Raw genomic sequence first — 9,262 nt, forward strand, 5'->3', positions numbered from 1 at the left:
CTATAATTTCCTCGTAATGTTCTAATTTGCAGACACTCCCGACAGTATTGCCACACAAACAGTATTTCTAATTATCTCCCTTTGAAAAAGTTTATTACAATCTCTTTAGCAATGTTACTGTTAACTTCTCCAACACAATTATAACGATAATTCTGTACGGCTAAAAGAACGTTTTAACAACTTCTGATCGAGTCTGTCGTATCCTTTGCGCTAATGGAACAATAGTACTATGAAGTTTTCATGTGTGATGCATTCATAGATGATTCCGAGGTTGACGCATATGGTCTAGAAGCCATGGAGCTTGCATAGCTGTCTACGATGCCACTGGAGTTGGTCAATCAATCAATCAATCAATCAATCAATCAATCAATCAATCAATTTTATTAGCAAATGTTGTCCGAAAGTTTCGTCTGCTACTATTTCCAGCCCGGCGTGTATAAACAAAGGAGCGTGACGACCTACCATTTAGCGCCATACATGCGCTAGAAACAGTTCTATCATATTTGATCTAAATTTTACAATAAAAACTATATTAGAATCGAAATGATTTATAGCAAAATTTATAGCTGCGTCCTCCTGAGGGTAAACATTGAACCAGCATCTCCAGCAGCAAATACGTCACCATTCACATATGCAGACTGCAGTAACAGCAACAGCTTTCGTGACAATAAGTATGTATTGAACACTCATTTTCTTACTTAATATGTGACAATCTCGCTATCAATCATGTGATATAGAGATATTCTACTTTTTGGAACACACAAACCACATCTCTATATTTATGTCAGTAAGGTGAAAGAAGTGATCTATCATCTTCATTATTCTACTCATCAGCAGAATCGAGTCTAATCCTGGACCCGTAAATCACTTGACAAATCCCAATCAAATTTGGTCTTTTGCATTATTTTAAGGTCCTCCCTCAATTTTATTCCAATAAGGGCACTTGGCTCCTTTTACGGGCCACTAGAGATAAACATAGAAAAAACTTTAACAGCTTCTTCTCATGAACCACTTGATGTATATTCATCCAGCATGGTCTGTAGCGTCATTATAAGATCATCTCTCAGTTTTGTTCAAATCAGTACGAGCTTTTAGTACCATCAACCTAACGAAAAATCGATAAATTTGTCTGTATAAACAAAAAATGATGAAATCACTTAAACATAAATAGAGAAGGGCCAACGGTACCCCACAAATTGAAGATTTTTCCGGATCTTCTGAATATTTAAAAAACAACAACAACATTTTAATGTTTGGTTGGTCCTTCTTGTCTTTAAACAGGCTCTACCCAGTTCATACAGACTCTGTAGAAAGCGGGATAAAATTTGACTACTTCAAATATAACAGATAAAATGAGATATTTTCCGCAAATAATAATATAAAAACGGTACCCTTAAAAATGTAGATACCTTTTTCAATATTTTTTGTTATGTGTTATTTGTTTTAAAGTTGGTTTTCTTGGTTCTTTTTGCATTTTAAAGAGTACAATGAGCAATTCTTCAAATATTCCAACTTTTTCCGCGGTTACGCGTAAGTACTCGGAAGTCCTTTTAGGGCCCACTAGAGCTGAAATATCACATTTTTGGATTTTATTGAAAGAAGTATGTGAAGTTTACTTTATACCCCATGAGCTGAATGACCTGTAAATTCCCATAAATTCTCTTGTTATTCATTTCTTGGTTTTCTCAAACGTGCTCTCGTGTCATCAAGGAAAGTATAATCAAAGCTATCTATATAAATCACTAATTATTTCAGTAACACGCAATAAACAGAATTACTATATTAGTGATCTAATTTTGTATTGGTAAAAGAGAAGAAACATACACCTACATTATTGATGATGTTTTTCTCGGAATCTAAAGAAATGCACACGAAGCAAAAGCTTCTAATTTTTAGTAATTAATCAACTTGTTTTTTACGATTGTTTCACATCTGCATCAAAGACTTTATGCTTTTTATTGTGTGTGTTTTGACTCAACGAAATGATGCGTTATTTTTGACTTCTGACGTCAATAATTACTAACAAGTCTGGCGTTTCGTGACTAATCAAAGTGAACGAGGTCTGTATTGAAAAATACAGCATGATTTTATTGGATACTTTATTTAGATGAAATACAAGGAATTAAAATACAAAAAATACATATATGTTAACACAAGAAAATGTTCTTTTATTTGTAATGTAAAGCTAACACACTTTCGTACTGACCAACAGGTGAATGGGTTTCTCTGTCAAATGATGTAATACTGTGACCCAAAAGACATATAGCTTCCGTTAGTTCTTCTGGTCGGCTTTAATACAGGCTTTTAAAACAATATATAATGGTCATATTGAATAATAGTTGTATTAATATATATACTTTAGGCTTGGTTGATGACCGAATCCGACCCTGTATAGCCTGCTGCGAAACAATATTAGATTAATCGAATAAATTGTTGAGAAGGAAACAATAATCAAAGTGAAGGATTGTTAAATACAAGTGTAAAGTATTCAAATTATCTACAAAAATAGCCCTGTCAAACATGAAATCACTGTATGACCTCAGTTTTGTGATTGTATTCCTGTAACCGCACGCATAAAACGTAAGTTGTTGTGGAACATAATTAATTGTATGATCTGTTGTTCTGTAAGGATTTTATGTCCATTTAGATCCAAAGAAGAAGAAAACGAATTCATGATTAATGATGTGTTGTTTTTGGCTAAAATTGATCATCATGTTTTCTAATTATATTCTAATTTTACTGCTATTTTATGTTGTTTTCTTGTTTTTGACTCCACCACTTAATGCGCCTTTCTGTGATACTCGCACGCCAAGCCACAAGGTCACGAAGCAGTTAGCAGGAGGACAGTGAACCAGTTAGTGTGATTCGTTCAAGGACGCACCTTAGTAAAGAACTGCAGTTCTCGCGAGATGTGTGAGATAAGACTACATAAAAGGAGATAAACGGTATAATCCTTATTTAGTGAAGAAAATGAAGACTTAAAACTTCACCCCTTACACATTTTTTTTTATTTCTCGTCCATCGGGATCATGGTTTTGTTTTATTCATTTTTATTTGTTTACGCTGCGCTGCGTAGTTATGACTGTTTCCAGTCTAACTAATCAATCGTAGGCCCAGCGAGATCGGGATCATGGATTCCATTCAGTTTAACTTATATCAGAGTTCCGTGTAAGCCGGTGGTAGGAGACATGAAGACGACACTATCCAGCCACATCTGCTATTATTTTGCGTACTTATTTTCAATTCTTTAAAAGGCTCTTTCTTAAGATTTAAATTGATTTTAATACAGTTGTCTTACCGTGCCACGCAGCGTTTGTAAGAAGTAGACACGGTGTTGTTTCTTTGATTAAGGAATCCATTAAATTTCCCTCTCTTACCTCTATTCATGAACAGACTCATTCAAACCAGTTTGCTATTTTTTTTGCTTGGTTGCATTCTATTTTCTCCAATATATTTTTTTCTAATTTTGCTACCGTTATCCGGTACCTAATTAGTCAATTAATGTGCGTTGACAATCACTATGTCTATTTTGTTTTCTTTCAATGTATCTTACGTGACTTCATCGGCGGCTTGAATTATAACCCTTAGACGTTCGACTGTTGTTGCGCGATGCGGACGTTACGTACTACTTCGTTTGGAAATTGAGTGAACTGTAATAAAAAAAAAAACTAGTCATTAGGTAAAATCCAGATCTTATATGCTATATTTTCTACATGTTTAGATCTACATGAAATCTGGTTAGAAGTTTGACTTTATGAATTCTATAGCATTGTAAAAATGTGATCATCAGATATTAAAATTTAATTATAAGGACAAATTATAGAAAATATCATTGACACTTTAAAAATCATTTTAACAGGCTGTTCTGAAAACATTTTCGTTAGTCTTGAACTTTTTATCCTTGGCTGGATATTGGAATAACTTATCACAAACATTTACCATACAAGAATAACTGACATTATCTTGCATGCATTCAGCTCAATTATGATGTATTTTGGGTTTGAGTAAACAAGTTATGATATAAAACAGAATCAGAATTGATTGAAATCACCTTGATTTTTGTCGACTAAGTAATGTTTGAATGTGAAGAACGGTATTCCGTCTTAGTGACTAGAGAAATCATTGCCCTCTTTAAATATCAGAGGGATATACTTAGATAATTTAGAGAAGTCCGTGTTAAAGTTTTACGCAGACATCACCCTGTATAGATATATCATAGCCGTTGCTTTGTTTTTAGCATCATTTACATACTGTCTCATTCGCAGGTCATATCCTTAGGACACCTGACCACAGTATAAACGGAATTTGCAACAAGACGAATCACAGCCACTTGGGTTCTGCGTACCCCCTCCTCCGCCACTGCCAACTGTAAGTCAATATATTTCAGTATTTTAACACAAACTGATCATATGTGGTTATCATAGAACAGCACGTTTTAAATGAATGTACTTTTAACTATCAATGCTCTAAGTACTAGAAGATGGGAAAGAGAGAAATTGACAATTGAAAACAAAAATCGACTCAGCTCTACAATTAGCACCTACCTATCCATCCCTGGTATCAATCGACGAGTCTGTAACCATTCCGTCAAATGATAACTGACATTAGAATCGATAACTTTCATAAACCGATCAACTTTCCTTCTATGGAACAACTCCGCGCGAAAAGAGCCCCGGTCTATTTATACCATAGGCCGGCGGAGCCGTGTACCAAAATGGATACGCTTTCAACTCCATTGAACCGGATAATTACTACACCTCTTTTTTCATTCTAAGTATTTCTTAGTTCCAGCAGATAAGGCGGCCAACAATGTTATCATCATTTGACGTCTACTTTATATTAATGTTTTACAAAACAAACTAAATAACAGTAAAGTTTATACATAGAGTGCTTCTGATGAATAAAATTTTGTCACTGATCACATCACTTCAAACCATGTATTGGACTCCTAATTCCCGAATAACACTTTACCACATGATTTAATAAAAGACAAACTAACTGCCCTAATTCAAAAGACTTTAGCAGAGACAATGCTACATTTCCCGCTTGCAATTTCGATAAAGCCTTTTTAACTAGCTGCATTATTAAACATTATACAATGTGGACCTGTGACGAAGTTTGTAAAGCCCTTTCCCTTTCCTGTATATACAATATATAAGAGTATTTTTGTGTTTAAAATTACATGCCTTCTGTTGCCTTTGCGTATGTTAGGGTTTCACTTGGCGGGATTTACACTGTCTTGTGACTATGGAACATGGTGGGGGTAAGAGTGAGGTTAGGTGCACCATGAATCGGTTTAAGCTCCCCAGTGGTGGTTTTGCCACTGACAGTTCGGTGCCCCACTCACAGTGTATAGACTCTCTGTACGCCCAAACGGAAGTCGCCAATAACTAGGCGTTCACTTTCGTTTTTCAAATTTTTGGAAGCTGTCGGTAGAGAGTATTTTTATGTTTTTCTTTGGCTCTTTGAAATAAATATTCTTGTTGTATATATTTTTCAATGTATGATAAATGTCTCTGCAACAAACTGCCGTTAAATAGACATTAACACATGAAATTAAAACGTATTTTCACCCAAAACCCAGCAGGTCAAAGCAAAAGACGATACATTCAGGCTAAAAATGCCCATTATTTAGGAACTGCGAGTGAAATACATGTCAGAACCGCTTCCGAATGTTAAATTATAAAACCATGCAAGTGAGTTTATACCTACAAATATGAATTTACAATCCTGAATAGTTTAAATATTGTTTAATTCAACATGCATCTGAATTATGCACTGACCGCCTAGTCGCAAAACTTTCTATAAAACTGTCCCACTTTTCGCCAAGACACTGTACGCCTATTCAATAAATGACGACGTGTTTCGGCTTGTAGGCTCTATACACTGTACTTATTGAATTTATAAATATAAGTTTTGTTTTGTATTTTACTTGCGACAGTGAAACAGTATTTATTGGTCTGTTTCACCAACGATGTCCTTGTGTTGGACAAGAAATATAATCTGTGTACCTGTTTCCGTTAACATACGAGAAAAATATATATTTATTCCGCTCAGCTTGACAGGACACTGTTTTATTTTCCTTTGTATTTTCAGCTCGACTATTCGGGGAATAGCGGTGCTATTCTACTCGCCCCGGTTTCGGTTGAAGTTAAGTTTTTCGGCAACCTTTTTTCTGTCACATCTTTTTCTTGTTTTACTTTTGCTTATACCTTACTGTAACTTCACATAAACATTGTGCAAACAAAGCCTTTTTATGCAGGGACTTCCCATTATACCCAAGGTGAATGTCACTCTGTGTTGTTCTTGAATTTTATTTTTTTTTAGTTTAAGCTCCGCCAACAGACAAACGCGCTGTCTATATGAAAACTTTGTACCACCAAAGTGTCCAAAACGAGTCCGCTCATATATCTTCCAAGACGGTGGTTAGTTATACGTGTAGAACAACTGATGTAAACGTTAGGAGCCAGGTCATTTTCATTTTGATTTGTAGCGATTACTGCAATAATTATTAATGCAAAAAAAAAAAACAAAAAAAACTGGATATTAGCTTCAATCTGCTTGATTTTGACTGATATCAATTGTGACTTGGAGCCGGATGTTAAAATAAACAGAAATTACCAATAACCGCGCCGACGGCAGCTGTTTCTTCTGTGAATGATGATAAAGTTCCCGAGGTAAAGTTCGAACAAGTCTCTGAGATGCCGGAAATGGATCAAACACTGATTTGTGCCACGTAACGATTATATGAATGATGCGTTAGTGATTTATGTGTAAAGAATCTAGTCATTATTACAAAAATAATTTCAAACACTATGCAGGTTAGAGTTTATTAGTACGCATTTACCAAATTGAATTAGTCGCGCGGCAGTGCCGCGCTAGACTAAATTGATTTGATAATTACTTACTAATAAACACTAACCTTTACTAAAAGTGGATTCGAAACTGCAGTAATAACATATAAAATGGTCCGTGGCTGTTACGAAAACGAAAGATATTATAACTATTACTTTTTAACTGTTGGTTATCATAACACAAAGTCAAATTATTGAAATAAATGAATGAAAAGAAGTTCTGAATAGGCGTACAGTTTTTCGACTAAGCGTTCAGTCCGGATTTTAGAAATTGCGATTAGTGGGCCAGTAATGTATCGACTAGCGGGACAGTGTAATCGGCATATATGTCCAGAAAAACACATTTTCCTACAAACGCATTCGTTACCATAGAGCCATGCTAGTATTTATCGATGCGTAAGATATTTATCTACGCAGAAGCAAAGGTTTTAATTCTTTGCAAAAGCTCAAGATATATGCATTTCAAAGAATTGATAGTTTTATTACAAACAACAAATACCCACACGTAATTTGACTTGAAATGAAGTATATTAAGAGTTTTAATAGGCGTGTTTGGTATCTACGTAAACAGTAGCTCTTAAACAATACGTTGATTAAAAGTACACTTACTTTATACGATATTAACGAAATAAACAATGAAAATCCAAGCCATCCGCGACAGCAAAACTTTGTGTTTTGATTTCTGAACGCCTAGTTTTTGGCGACTTCCGGTTGGGCGTACAGAGAGTCTATACACTGTGCCACTGTGTCCCTTTATTTGTTCGTTTTGTCCTTGTGTATTTGCTTTGTGTGAGTGTGTGTGTTGGTTGTGTGCGCGTCCACGTGCTGGGTTTACGTTTGGGAAGGCTCCCTTTTTAGAACGTGGCTTTCCCTGTTGGATATTCATCCTTGTTTTTTGTTTGTTTATGTAACAATTAATGAGGATCTTGTTAGAAGGGTTAGAATCGGCGATAAACAATAGTTGACAAGACGGCAAATCAATAAAACTATTTGTTAAATATTATTATCTTCTATTCAATTAATCTATTTACCAATTGTATCACATATATAGCCTTAAAATCTCTGAAAGATAGAATGCTACTTAAAACTTTTTTGTGATGACAGGTGTTAAATGGGTCAACCGTGTTGTTGTACTTATAAAAAAGACTGACCCGGTTTATAGGTTGGTCAGGGCTACGATATGTATTGTATTTTGCCATCGAATTATTTCCATAAAATGCTTCTTCCCCTTTCGTTTGGATCCGCCCATGTTTACAAACACGTTTGTTTATTTTATGGACTGTATAATTATGCGTTGTCGCTTGTGTTATAAGTCAGAAAATGTAATTTTGCTACTCTTTTTTTGAAATCCTATTTTATCCACTCCCTGCTAGCCTACACCATTTCACCATGGCAACTTGCTTTAGTTTGTGCGTCCCTTCGCCTCCTCCAACCTCGAATTCTTGGTACGCCCGTGGAACACTTATTATTGAAAAGGTTACTTACATGATAATGACAAGTGAATCATGTGTGAAGAAATCCACATACTATTGTTCTACAACGTTATCTATGAATTTCTACTAATAAAAAGACAAAGAATAAAACCAGCTGATAAACGCACATATTCTGCAGTTAAGCAACTGAAATAGTAGTTATGCCCGAGACAATTTATAATCATGGCAATGCAAACACTAGGCTCACTCTCATCAACTGTTTTAGTCAATGTTTTAGTGTAAATTACTATTTTCACCGATATTTTCTGCCTAATTGTTATTTTGAAAAATAGTAACTTAAATGTAGGTATATGTATATTTCTAGACACACGAAAATGCATCTCCACTTTCATTTTCATGAATGATCTAAGCATTCCAATAGTATTTATTTGACATTGATTTTAGAGAAAGTTCTTGACACTCGGTCATTTCTGACCAGTACTCACAGCCTCGATAAAGGATTATGCTATTACCAGTTTTCATACACGCGGCCTCAGGACCAGCTTGCTGACGCTTTTCCAATGAACCATTTATCTCCCATAAATTTAATTTGCATATGCGAACATATTTATCGCGATGTATGTACATTTTTAGTTATGATTAGCGTGCTCAGTATGCGCATTTAATAGATTTATGATTTTAACAATTTAATGCGCATATCATTTATACTTTGCATGCGTATCTGCACGGCCTAGGTTAAATAAAGAATAAATGTATTATTATTTTGTTTTCGATTCATTTTGTTGCTGTTGTTATTATTATTAGTATTATTATTATTAGTAGTAGTATTTTTACATTGTATTATTAAAACTATCACCACCACCATCATCGTCATCATCATCCTCATCATTGCATCATTGATGATGATGATAATGATGATGTTGCCATTGTTATAACAATAATAGTCACTATTGTTTCCGTTGTTCATTGAATGCA

This window comes from Mercenaria mercenaria, chromosome 2 (assembly GCF_021730395.1).
Source record: "Mercenaria mercenaria strain notata chromosome 2, MADL_Memer_1, whole genome shotgun sequence".
Taxonomy (NCBI): domain Eukaryota; kingdom Metazoa; phylum Mollusca; class Bivalvia; order Venerida; family Veneridae; genus Mercenaria; species Mercenaria mercenaria.